Below are 11,410 nucleotides of genomic sequence, written 5' to 3'. Positions count from 1 at the left end.
TAGGTCCATGCAAACTTGACGATATCTTGTGTAAACATGCCTTGGCAGTTCATCTATGTAGACGGCATCATGTTATTTACTCCGCACTTCAGGAGCTAATTGTGTGGCAAGTCTGTTGCGCATATAACTGGGCATCTGTAAGATTGGACTGTTCCAACGGGGGGCTCTCTGAGCTGTTTTGAATCTGAACAAGCCTGATCTTGGGTGGTGGGGTGAAGCCATTTTTACTTTTTGTTTTTCTCTCCATTGAGACCTTTCGTGGAGGAAGGGAATGTTTTGAGGTGTGACAACAGATTTAAATTTGATGTTAAGGATTTGCAGAGTCTACACTTTGACATGGATTGTAACTTTTGTAAAAAAAAAAAAAAAAAAATCCTTTTTTTTCTATTTTCTATTAATGGCACAGAATAACAATGTCTCAATATGCATTGCATTAATGCGCAGGTTTTGTGTTGCCGTAGAACCTGCGTTTTCATGTTGCCCATTGTCTTCACTACCTCCTACAAAATAAAGTGTAATATTAACAATTTACCCCTTTTTTATCAGGACATTTGGATTATTGTGACATGGCAAACAAAATTGATATCCTGCTCATATGCGCTGGCTCATTTAGATCTGTTTATTAGCGGTCAGTCCACATGGGTAAGCCATATGAGCTTTCCATTTGTGTAGTTTGGCCACAGCAATACTTAATACTTAACATTTTGTTCATTGACCTCTTGCTGGTACTAATGCAAGCCTGGATTCTTCTTGCCTATTTTGACAAAATCCTTTTGTCAGAAATTCATATTAAGAATTTATATCCTCAACCAGGTCAAGTGTTTGGTCAATTAACTTTTGATTGAGCAGTTTAGTAAAAACATTACTCCTCTGTAGTCAAATGTGCACGTTATTTGCTCAGATGACTGAAAATGTGCCGGAGAACTAAATGATGCTTCACTACTTCAGGCTGTTGTTCCTCAAACTTATTGCATCATTCTCAGGGAGAAGTGAGCCCAAAGAATGCATACGTATATGGGCTGCGTCATTTTAGTTGTAAACATGCCATGTGCCGGTGGAAGCCTTTTGTTTTGCTTCCTAATGCAGAAGTGAGGCGTAAGAAAAGATCTTATTGAAACCTTACATTTGTTTATATTCAGTCAAATGTGGGAAATGTTACTCTCTGTTCCCACTGAGTTACTAAGCAGGTCTAGCCTCTGATTTGTAGCCCAAATTGCCACCATCTTGACAGTGATCCTCTGCTGTAAACTGTTCTCCGTGTGTGTCTGACCGATGATTACTCTGTAAGGGCTTGATCACGTGTTTGTGTGTGTGTGTACATGTCCATAGTCCTGGTCCTATGAAATGAGGGTTATGTCATCCCATCCATCCCGTTCCAGTAGCAGGGATTTCTTACCAGGAGACTTTTTGTCTTTTGCTTTTAAGCGGACTTCCTCTCTTCACCTCAAACAATTGTCAATGGAACCTGTGTTTTCTTGTGACCAAAAGGAGTGTGCCATAAAATGGACTGGAAAGTGGAAGGTGGTCTTGTCCTTGTCAGCTTCACATGCAGATCTGGGTGTGCAGCAAACGGTTAAATTGAGTGTTATTAGTTATTTTCTCAGGGCTTCAAACTGACTGTTCAGACATGTGTTACTTAAATTGTGTCAGTAGTGAGGATGGGTATTTAGTGTGTTTTTTTTGTTTTTTTTGTTTTTAAAAAGTTAAATTTTCTTTTTTTGTTCCTTTTAGTCCATTCTGGCATCGGTCAGACATTTCCTGTCCTCCACTTAGTCTCTGTTTATGGTTTAAATGCTGCTTAATTATACTTGCAACAATGGGGTTTATTTTATGTTTAAGAATAGGTACAGTGTGTTATGATACCACGGGAAGTTGGTCTTGTAGCTCATGAATTCTGACGTTGGCACAGGTTTTAGGTGGAATCTGACCTTGAATCACTTCTGGAGCATAAAGATGCAAAGACTTCACTCCTAACAAATGTATGGCTGCTGTCTTGATTATCACAACTGTCTTATTTGTTCTGTGTAGGCAAAATAAAGTTACTAGCACCCAGAAATGAATTGACTGTCTGCTCATGGAAAACAACAAATTCCTCCAAGTTCATTTGGTCATTTTAGAGTTTTTGTAAATGATCAAAACCTTGAGAAGAATAGGCTTTAAAGCGGGTATCCCCTGCTCAGTAGGTGGCAGCAAAACACTGCTCAATCCATTAGGTGTCTGTCTATCCAGCAATCTTGGTTATGTCATTAGTCAAGTACTATCAGGCTCCAAAACCCATGAAAGCCTTCCCTTATTCAAGACTGAACACCGTCAGAAACACCGAGTGTCTGGTATATGAGGCATCTTCTTGATGAACAGGTTTGGAATTATTAGATTTTTGGTAAACACTGCTCCAACTGCAGACTTGCAGTATTTAGGCTACATACATCCACACTGAGGTAGAGCCAAGTGTTTTGAAATGACATAGTAACCTATGACTTTTTTTTGTCTCATTTAGGAAGTCATACTAAAATATGACTTTTTTTTGTCAAATTTTGGACAACATACAAAATCAGTCAAAAAAGTCATAGGTTAGTATGTCGTCCAAAATCAGTCAAAAAAGTCGTAGTATAGTATGTCGTCCAAAATCAGTCAATAAAGTCACAGGTTAGTAGGTCGTCCAAAATCAGTCAAAAAAGTGATAGGTTAGTATGTCGTCCAAAATCAGTCAAAAAAAGTCACAGGTGAGTATGTCTTCCAAAACAGTCGAAAAAGTCATAGGTTAGTATGTGTTCCAAAATCAGTCGAAAAAGTCATAGTATAGTATGTCATCCAAAATCAGTCAAAAAAGTCACAGGTTAGTAAGTGGTCCAAAAAAGTCATCGGTTAGTATGTTGTCCAAAATCAGTTAAAAAAGTCATAGTAAAGTATGTCGTCCAAAATCAGTCAAAAAAGTCATAGTATAGTATGTCTTCCAAAATCAGTCGAAAAAGTCATAGTATAGTTTGTCATCAAAAAAGTCATAGGTTAGTATGTGGTCCAAAATCAGTTAAAAAAGTCATAGGTTAGTATGTGGTCCAAAATCAGTATAAAAGTCATAGGTTAGTATGTGGTCCAAAATCAGTCAAAAAAAGTCATAGGTTAGTTTGTCGTCCAGCATCAGTCAAAAAAGTCATAGTATAGTATGTCGTCCAAAATCAGTCAAAAAAGTCATAGTATAGTATGTCGTCCAAAATCAGTCAAAAAAGTCATAGTATGATTTTTGACTGTCGTCCAAAATCAGTCAAAAAAGTCATAGGTTAGTATGTGGTCCAAAATCAGTCAAAAAAGTCATAGGTTAGTATGTGGTCTAAAATCAGTCAAAAAAGTCATAGTATAGTATGTCGTACAAAATCAGTCAAAAAAGTCATAGTAAAGTATGTCGTCCAAATCAGTCAAAAAAGTCATAGGTTAGTATGTTGTCCAAAATCAGTCAGAAAACTCATAGGTTAGTATGTCGTCCAAATTCAGTCAAAAAATTACCCATCACCCATCAACCTCTGTGACTCCACAATTGACACTGTGGATTCCTTTCGCTTCCTGGGAACTATCATCACCCAGGACCTCAAGTGGGAGCTGAACATCAGCTCTCTCATCAAAAAAGCCCAGCAGAGGATGTACTTCCTGCGGCAGCTGAAGAAATTCAACCTGCCAAAGACAATGATGGTGCACTTCTACTCCTCCATCTTTGAGTCCATCCTCACCTCCTCCATCACCATCTGGTACGCTGCTGCCACGGCCAAGGAGAAGGGCAGACTGCAGCGTGTCATTCGGTCTGCAGAGAAGGTGATTGGCTGCAATCTTCCATCTCTCCAGGACCTGTTCCCCTCCAGAACTCTGAGGCGTGCAGGAAAGATTATAGCTGATCCCTCCCACCCTGGACAGAGTCACTCCCCTCTGGCAGGAGGCTGCGGTCCATCAGGACCAGAACCTCACGCCACAAGAACAGTTTTTTCCCGTCTGCTACTAGCCTTATCAACAAGGCCCGGAGCCCCCCCCGACACTCTGACTCCTCACACTCCTCCTCTGCCTCTACATGTCACATTATCATTACATCCTTTTTATGCGTTACATTAACGTCATTACTGTGAACTTTTGCACCTGGTGAATATTTCACTGTTACTCACTTACTGCCCAGCTGTACTGCTATTTACTGCTCTTCTGTAGTGCTCTTTTTCATCTTAAAAAAAAAAACAAAAAACAAACATTTATATACTGTGTATATATACGTATACTGTTTCACTTAACTTTTTTTTTTAAAAATGTTGTATGCTTGTTATGCACCAATGACACCAGAACAAATTCCTTGTATGTGCAAATCATACTTGGCAATAAAGCTCTTCTGATTCTGATTCTGATCCGAAAAAGTCATAGGTTTGTATGTCCTCCAAAATCAGTCAAAAAAGTCATAGTATACTATGGCGTCCAAAATCAGTCAAAAAAAGTCATAGGTTAGTATGTTGTCCAAAATCAGTCAAAAAAGTCATAGTATAGTATGTGGTCCAACATCAGTCAAAAAAGTCATAGATTAGTATGTCGTCCACAATCTGTCAAAAAAGTTATATTATACTATGTCGTCCAAAATCAGTCAAAAAAGTCATCGTAAAGTATGTCGTCCAAAATCAGTCAAAAAAGTCATAGTATAGTATGTCGTCCAAAATCAGTCAAAAAAGTCATAGTATAGTATAGTATGTCGTCCAAAATCAGTTAAAAAAGTCATAGTATAGTATGGCGTCCAAAATCAGTCAAAAACGTCATAGGTTAGTATGTTGTCCAAAATCAGTCAAAAACGTCATAGGTTAGTATGTCGTCCAAAATCAGTCAAAAAAGTCATAGTATAGTATGTTGTCCAAAATCAGTCAAAAAAGTCATAGTATAGTATGTTGTCCAAAATCAGTCAAAAAAGTCAGTGTATAGTATGTTGTCCAAAATCTGTCAAAAAAGTTATATTATACTATGTCGTCCAAAATCAGTCAAAAAAGTCATAGTAAAGTATGTTGTCCAAAATCAGTCAAAAAAGTCATGGTATAGTATGTCGTCCAAAATCAGTCAAAAACGTCATAGGTTAGTATGTCGTCAAAAATCAGTCAAAAAAGTCATAGTATAGTATGTCGTCCAAAATCAGTCAAAAAAGTCATAGTATACTATGGCGTCCAAAATCAGTCAAAAAAAGTCATAGGTTAGTATGTTGTCCAAAATCAGTCAAAAAAGTCATAGTATAGTATGTCGTCCAAAATCAGTCAAAAACGTCATAGGTTAGTATGTCGTCCAAAATCAGTCAAAAAAGTCATAGGTTAGTATGTCGTCCAAAATCTGTCAAAAAAGTTATATTATACTATGTCGTCCAAAATCAGTCAAAAACGTCATAGGTTAGTATGTCATCAAAAATCAGTCAAAAAAGTCATAGTATAGTATGTCGTCCAAAATCAGTCAAAAAAGTCATAGTATACTATGGCGTCCAAAATCAGTCAAAAAAAGTCATAGGTTAGTATGTTGTCCAAAATCAGTCAAAAAAGTCATAGTATAGTATGTCGTCCAAAATCAGTCAAAAACGTCATAGGTTAGTATGTCGTCCAAAATCAGTCAAAAAAGTTATAGGTTAGTATGTCGTCCAAAATCTGTCAAAAAAGTTATATTATACTATGTCGTCCAAAATCAGTCAAAAAAGTCATAGGTTAGTATGTCGTCCAAAATCAGTCAAAAACGTCATAGGTTAGTATGTCGTCCAAAATCAGGTAAAAAAAGTCATAGTATAGTATGTCGTCCAAAATCAGTCAAAAAAGTCATAGTATAGTATGTCGTCCAAAATCAGTCAAAAACGTCGTAGGTTAGTATGTTGTCCAAAATCAGTCAACAAAGTCATAGGTTAGTATGTTGTCCAAAATCTGTCAAAAAAGTTATATTATACTATGTCGTCCAAAATCAGTCAAAAACAGTCATAGGTTAGTATGTCGTCCAAAATCAGTCAAAAACGTCATAGGTTAGTATGTCGTCCAAAATCAGTCAAAAACGTCATAGGTTAGTATGTTGTCCAAAATCTGTCAAAAAAGTTATATTATACTATGTCGTCCAAAATCAGTCAAAAACAGTCAGAGGTTAGTAAGTCGTCCAAAATCAGTCAAAAACGTCATAGGTTAGTATGTCGTCCAAAATCAGTCAAAAACGTCATAGGTTAGTATGTCGTCAAAAATCAGTCAAAAAAGTCATAGTATAGTATGTCGTCCAAAATCAGTCAAAAAAGTCATAGTATACTATGGCGTCCAAAATCAGTCAAAAAAAGTCATAGGTTAGTATGTTGTCCAAAATCAGTCAAAAAAGTCATAGTATAGTATGTCGTCCAAAATCAGTCAAAAACGTCATAGGTTAGTATGTCGTCCAAAATCAGTCAAAAAAGTTATAGGTTAGTATGTCGTCCAAAATCTGTCAAAAAAGTTATATTATACTATGTCGTCCAAAATCAGTCAAAAAAGTCATAGGTTAGTATGTCGTCCAAAATCAGTCAAAAACGTCATAGGTTAGTATGTCGTCCAAAATCAGGTAAAAAAAGTCATAGTATAGTATGTCGTCCAAAATCAGTCAAAAAAGTCATAGTATAGTATGTCGTCCAAAATCAGTCAAAAACGTCGTAGGTTAGTATGTTGTCCAAAATCAGTCAACAAAGTCATAGGTTAGTATGTTGTCCAAAATCTGTCAAAAAAGTTATATTATACTATGTCGTCCAAAATCAGTCAAAAACAGTCATAGGTTAGTATGTCGTCCAAAATCAGTCAAAATCGTCATAGGTTAGTATGTCGTCCAAAATCAGTCAAAAACGTCATAGGTTAGTATGTCGTCAAAAATCAGTCAAAAAAGTCATAGTATAGTATGTCGTCCAAAATCAGTCAAAAAAGTCATAGTATACTATGGCGTCCAAAATCAGTCAAAAAAAGTCATAGGTTAGTATGTTGTCCAAAATCAGTCAAAAAAGTCATAGTATAGTATGTCGTCCAAAATCAGTCAAAAACGTCATAGGTTAGTATGTCGTCCAAAATCAGTCAAAAACGTCATAGGTTAGTATGTCGTCCAAAATCAGTCAAAAAAGTTATAGGTTAGTATGTCGTCCAAAATCTGTCAAAAAAGTTATATTATACTATGTCGTCCAAAATCAGTCAAAAAAGTCATAGGTTAGTATGTCGTCCAAAATCAGTCAAAAACGTCATAGGTTAGTATGTCAACCAAAATCAGTCAAAAAAGTTATAGGTTAGTATGTCGTCCAAAATCTGTCAAAAAAGTTATATTATACTATGTTGCCAAAATCAGTCAAAAAAGTCATAGTATAGTATGTCGTCCAAAATCAGTTAAAAAAGTCATAGTATAGTATGTTGTCCAAAATCAGTCTAAAAAGTCATAGGTTAGTATGTCGTCCAAAATCAGTCAAAAAAGTCATAGTATAGTATGTCGTCCAAAATCAGTCAAAAAAGTCATAGGTTAGTATGTCGTCCAAAATCAGTCAAAAAAGTCATAGTATAGTATGGCGTCCAAAATCAGTCAAAAAAAGTCATAGGTTAGTATGTTGTCCAAAATCAGTCAAAAACGTCATAGGTTAGTATGTCGTCCAAAATCAGGTAAAAAAAGTCATAGTTTAGTATGTCGTCCAAAATCAGTCAAAAAAGTCATAGTATAGTATGTCGTCCAAAATCAGTCAAAAACGTCGTAGGTTAGTATGTTGTCCAAAATCAGTCAACAAAGTCATAGGTTAGTATGTTGTCCAAAATCTGTCAAAAAAGTTATATTATACTATGTCGTCCAAAATCAGTCAAAAACAGTCATAGGTTAGTATGTCGTCCAAAATCAGTCAAAAACGTCATAGGTTAGTATGTCGTCCAAAATCAGTCAAAAACGTCATAGGTTAGTATGTCGTCAAAAATCAGTCAAAAAAGTCATAGTATAGTATGTCGTCCAAAATCAGTCAAAAAAGTCATAGTATACTATGGCGTCCAAAATCAGTCAAAAAAAGTCATAGGTTAGTATGTTGTCCAAAATCAGTCAAAAAAGTCATAGTATAGTATGTCGTCCAAAATCAGTCAAAAACGTCATAGGTTAGTATGTCGTCCAAAATCAGTCAAAAACATCATAGGTTAGTATGTCAACCAAAATCAGTCAAAAAAGTCATAGGTTAGTATGTCGTCCAAAATCAGTCAAAAAAGTTATAGGTTAGTATGTCGTCCAAAATCTGTCAAAAAAGTTATAGTATAGTATGTCGTCCAAAATCAGTCAAAAACGTCGTAGGTTAGTATGTTGTCCAAAATCAGTCAACAAAGTCATAGGTTAGTATGTTGTCCAAAATCTGTCAAAAAAGTTATATTATACTATGTCGTCCAAAATCAGTCAAAAACAGTCATAGGTTAGTATGTCGTCCAAAATCAGTCAAAAACGTCATAGGTTAGTATGTCGTCCAAAATCAGTCAAAAACGTCATAGGTTAGTATGTCGTCAAAAATCAGTCAAAAAAGTCATAGTATAGTATGTCGTCCAAAATCAGTCAAAAAAGTCATAGTATACTATGGCGTCCAAAATCAGTCAAAAAAAGTCATAGGTTAGTATGTTGTCCAAAATCAGTCAAAAAAGTCATAGTATAGTATGTCGTCCAAAATCAGTCAAAAACGTCATAGGTTAGTATGTCGTCCAAAATCAGTCAAAAACATCATAGGTTAGTATGTCAACCAAAATCAGTCAAAAAAGTCATAGGTTAGTATGTCGTCCAAAATCAGTCAAAAAAGTTATAGGTTAGTATGTCGTCCAAAATCTGTCAAAAAAGTTATATTATACTATGTCGTCCAAAATCAGTCAAAAAAGTCATAGGTTAGTATGTCGTCCAAAATCAGTCAAAAACGTCATAGGTTAGTATGTCAACCAAAATCAGTCAAAAAAGTTATAGGTTAGTATGTCGTCCAAAATCTGTCAAAAAAGTTATATTATACTATGTTGCCAAAATCAGTCAAAAAAGTCATAGTATAGTATGTCGTCCAAAATCAGTTAAAAAAGTCATAGTATAGTATGTTGTCCAAAATCAGTCTAAAAAGTCATAGGTTAGTATGTCGTCCAAAATCAGGTAAAAAAGTCATAGGTTAGTATGTCGTCCAAAATCAGTCAAAAAAGTCATAGTATAGTATGTCGTCCAAAATCAGTCAAAAACGTCGTAGGTTAGTATGTTGTCCAAAATCAGTCAACAAAGTCATAGGTTAGTATGTTGTCCAAAATCTGTCAAAAAAGTTATATTATACTATGTCGTACAAAATCAGTCAAAAACAGTCATAGGTTAGTATGTCGTCCAAAATCAGTTAAAAAAGTCATAGTATAGTATGTCGTCCAAAATCAGTCTAAAAAGTCATAGGTTAGTGTGTCGTCCAAAATCAGTCAAAAAAGTCATAGTATAGTATGTCGTCCAAAATCAGTCAAAAAGTCATAGTATAGTATGTCGTCCAAAATCAGTCAAAAACGTCATAGGTTAGTATGTCGTCAATAATCAGTCAAAAAAGTCATAGTATAGTATGTCGTCCAAAATCAGTCAAAAAAGTCATAGTATAGTATGTTGTCCAAAATCAGTCAAAAACATCATAGGTTAGTATGTCAACCAAAATCCGTCAAAAAAGTCATATGTAAGTATGTCGTCCAAAATCAGTCAAAAAAGTTATAGGTTAGTATGTCGTCCAAAATCTGTCAAAAAAGTTATATTATACTATGTCGTCCAAAATCAGTCAAAAAAGTCATAGGTTAGTATGTCGTCCAAAATCAGTCAAAAACGTCATAGGTTAGTATGTCAACCAAAATCAGTCAAAAAAGTTATTGGTTAGTATGTCGTCCAAAATCTGTCAAAAAAGTTATATTATACTATGTTGCCAAAATCAGTCAAAAAAGTCATAGGTTAGTATGTCAACCAAAATCAGTCAAAAAAGTTATAGGTTAGTATGTCGTCCAAAATCTGTCAAAAAAGTTATATTATACTATGTTGCCAAAATCAGTCAAAAAAGTCATAGGTTAGTAAGTCGTCCAAAATCAGTTAAAAAAGTCATAGTATAGTATGTCGTCCAAAATCAGTCAAAAAAGTCATAGTATAGTATGTCGTCCAAAATCAGTCTAAAAAGTCATAGGTTAGTATGTCGTCCAAAATCAGTCAAAAAAGTCATAGGTTAGTATGTCGTCCAAAATCAGTCAAAAAAGTCATAGTATAGTATGGCGTCCAAAATCAGTCAAAAAAAGTCATAGGTTAGTATGTTGTCCAAAATCAGGTAAAAAAGTCATAGGTTAGTATGTCGTCCAAAATCAGTCAAAAACGTCATAGGTTAGTATGTCAACCAAAATCAGTCAAAAAAGTTATAGGTTAGTATGTCGCCCAAAATCTGTCAAAAAAGTTATATTATACTATGTTGCCAAAATCAGTCAAAAAAGTCATAGGTTAGTATGTCGTCCAAAATCAGTTAAAAAAGTCATAGTATAGTATGTCGTCCAAAATCAGTCTAAAAAGTCATAGGTTAGTATGTCGTCCAAAATCAGTCAAAAAAGTCATAGTATAGTATGTCGTCCAAAATCAGTCAAAAAAGTCATAGTATAGTATGTCATAGGTTAGTATGTCGTCCAAAATCAGTCAAAAACATCATAGGTTAGTATGTCAACCAAAATCAGTCAAAAAAGTTATAGGTTAGTATGTCGTCCAAAATCTGTCAATAAAGTTATATTATACTATGTTGCCAAAATCAGTCAAAAAAGTCATAGGTTAGTATGTCGTCCAAAATCAGTTAAAAAAGTCATAGTATAGTATGTCGTCCAAAATCAGTCAAAAACATCATAGTATAGTATGTCGTCCAAAATCAGTCAAAAACGTCATAGTATAGTATGTTGTCCAAAATCAGTCAAAAAAGTCAGAGTATAGTATGTTGTCCAAAATCAGTCAAATAAAGTCATAGGTTAGTATGTTGTCCAAAATCAGTCAAAAACATCATAGGTTAGTATGTCAACAAAAATCAGTCAAAAAAGTCATAGGTTAGTATGTCGTCCAAAATCAGTCAAAAAAGTTATAGGTTAGTATGTCGTCCAAAATCTGTCAAAAAAGTTATATTATACTATGTTGCCAAAATCAGTCAAAAAAGTCATAGGTTAGTATGTCGTCCAAAATCAGTCAAAAACAGTCATAGGTTAGTATGTTGTCCAAAATCAGTCAAAAAAGTCATAGGTTAGTATGTCGTCCAAAATCAGTCAAAAACAGTCATAGGTTAGTATGTTGTCCAAAATCAGTCAAAAAAGTCATAGGTTAGTATGTTGTCCAAATTCTGTCAAAAAAGTTATATTATACTATGTCGTCCAAAATCAGTCAAAAGGTCATAGGTTAGTATGTCAACCAAAATCAGTCAAAAAAG

At 34.8% G+C, this 11,410-nt stretch overlaps 1 long non-coding RNA gene across 2 annotated transcripts in view; it reads right to left on the bottom strand.

The window, feature by feature from the left end:
- Positions 1-11,410, bottom strand: part of LOC131445184 (uncharacterized) — a 50,539-nt gene that overhangs the window by 20,560 nt on the left and 18,569 nt on the right. The gene's annotated exons all lie outside the window — the stretch shown is intronic.

The sequence above is a fragment of the Solea solea genome, chromosome 18, assembly GCF_958295425.1.
Source record: "Solea solea chromosome 18, fSolSol10.1, whole genome shotgun sequence".
In the NCBI taxonomy this organism is placed as follows: domain Eukaryota; kingdom Metazoa; phylum Chordata; class Actinopteri; order Pleuronectiformes; family Soleidae; genus Solea; species Solea solea.
The sequence above is the reverse complement of the archived record's forward strand: the minus strand, read 5'-3'. Positions and strand labels throughout refer to the sequence as shown.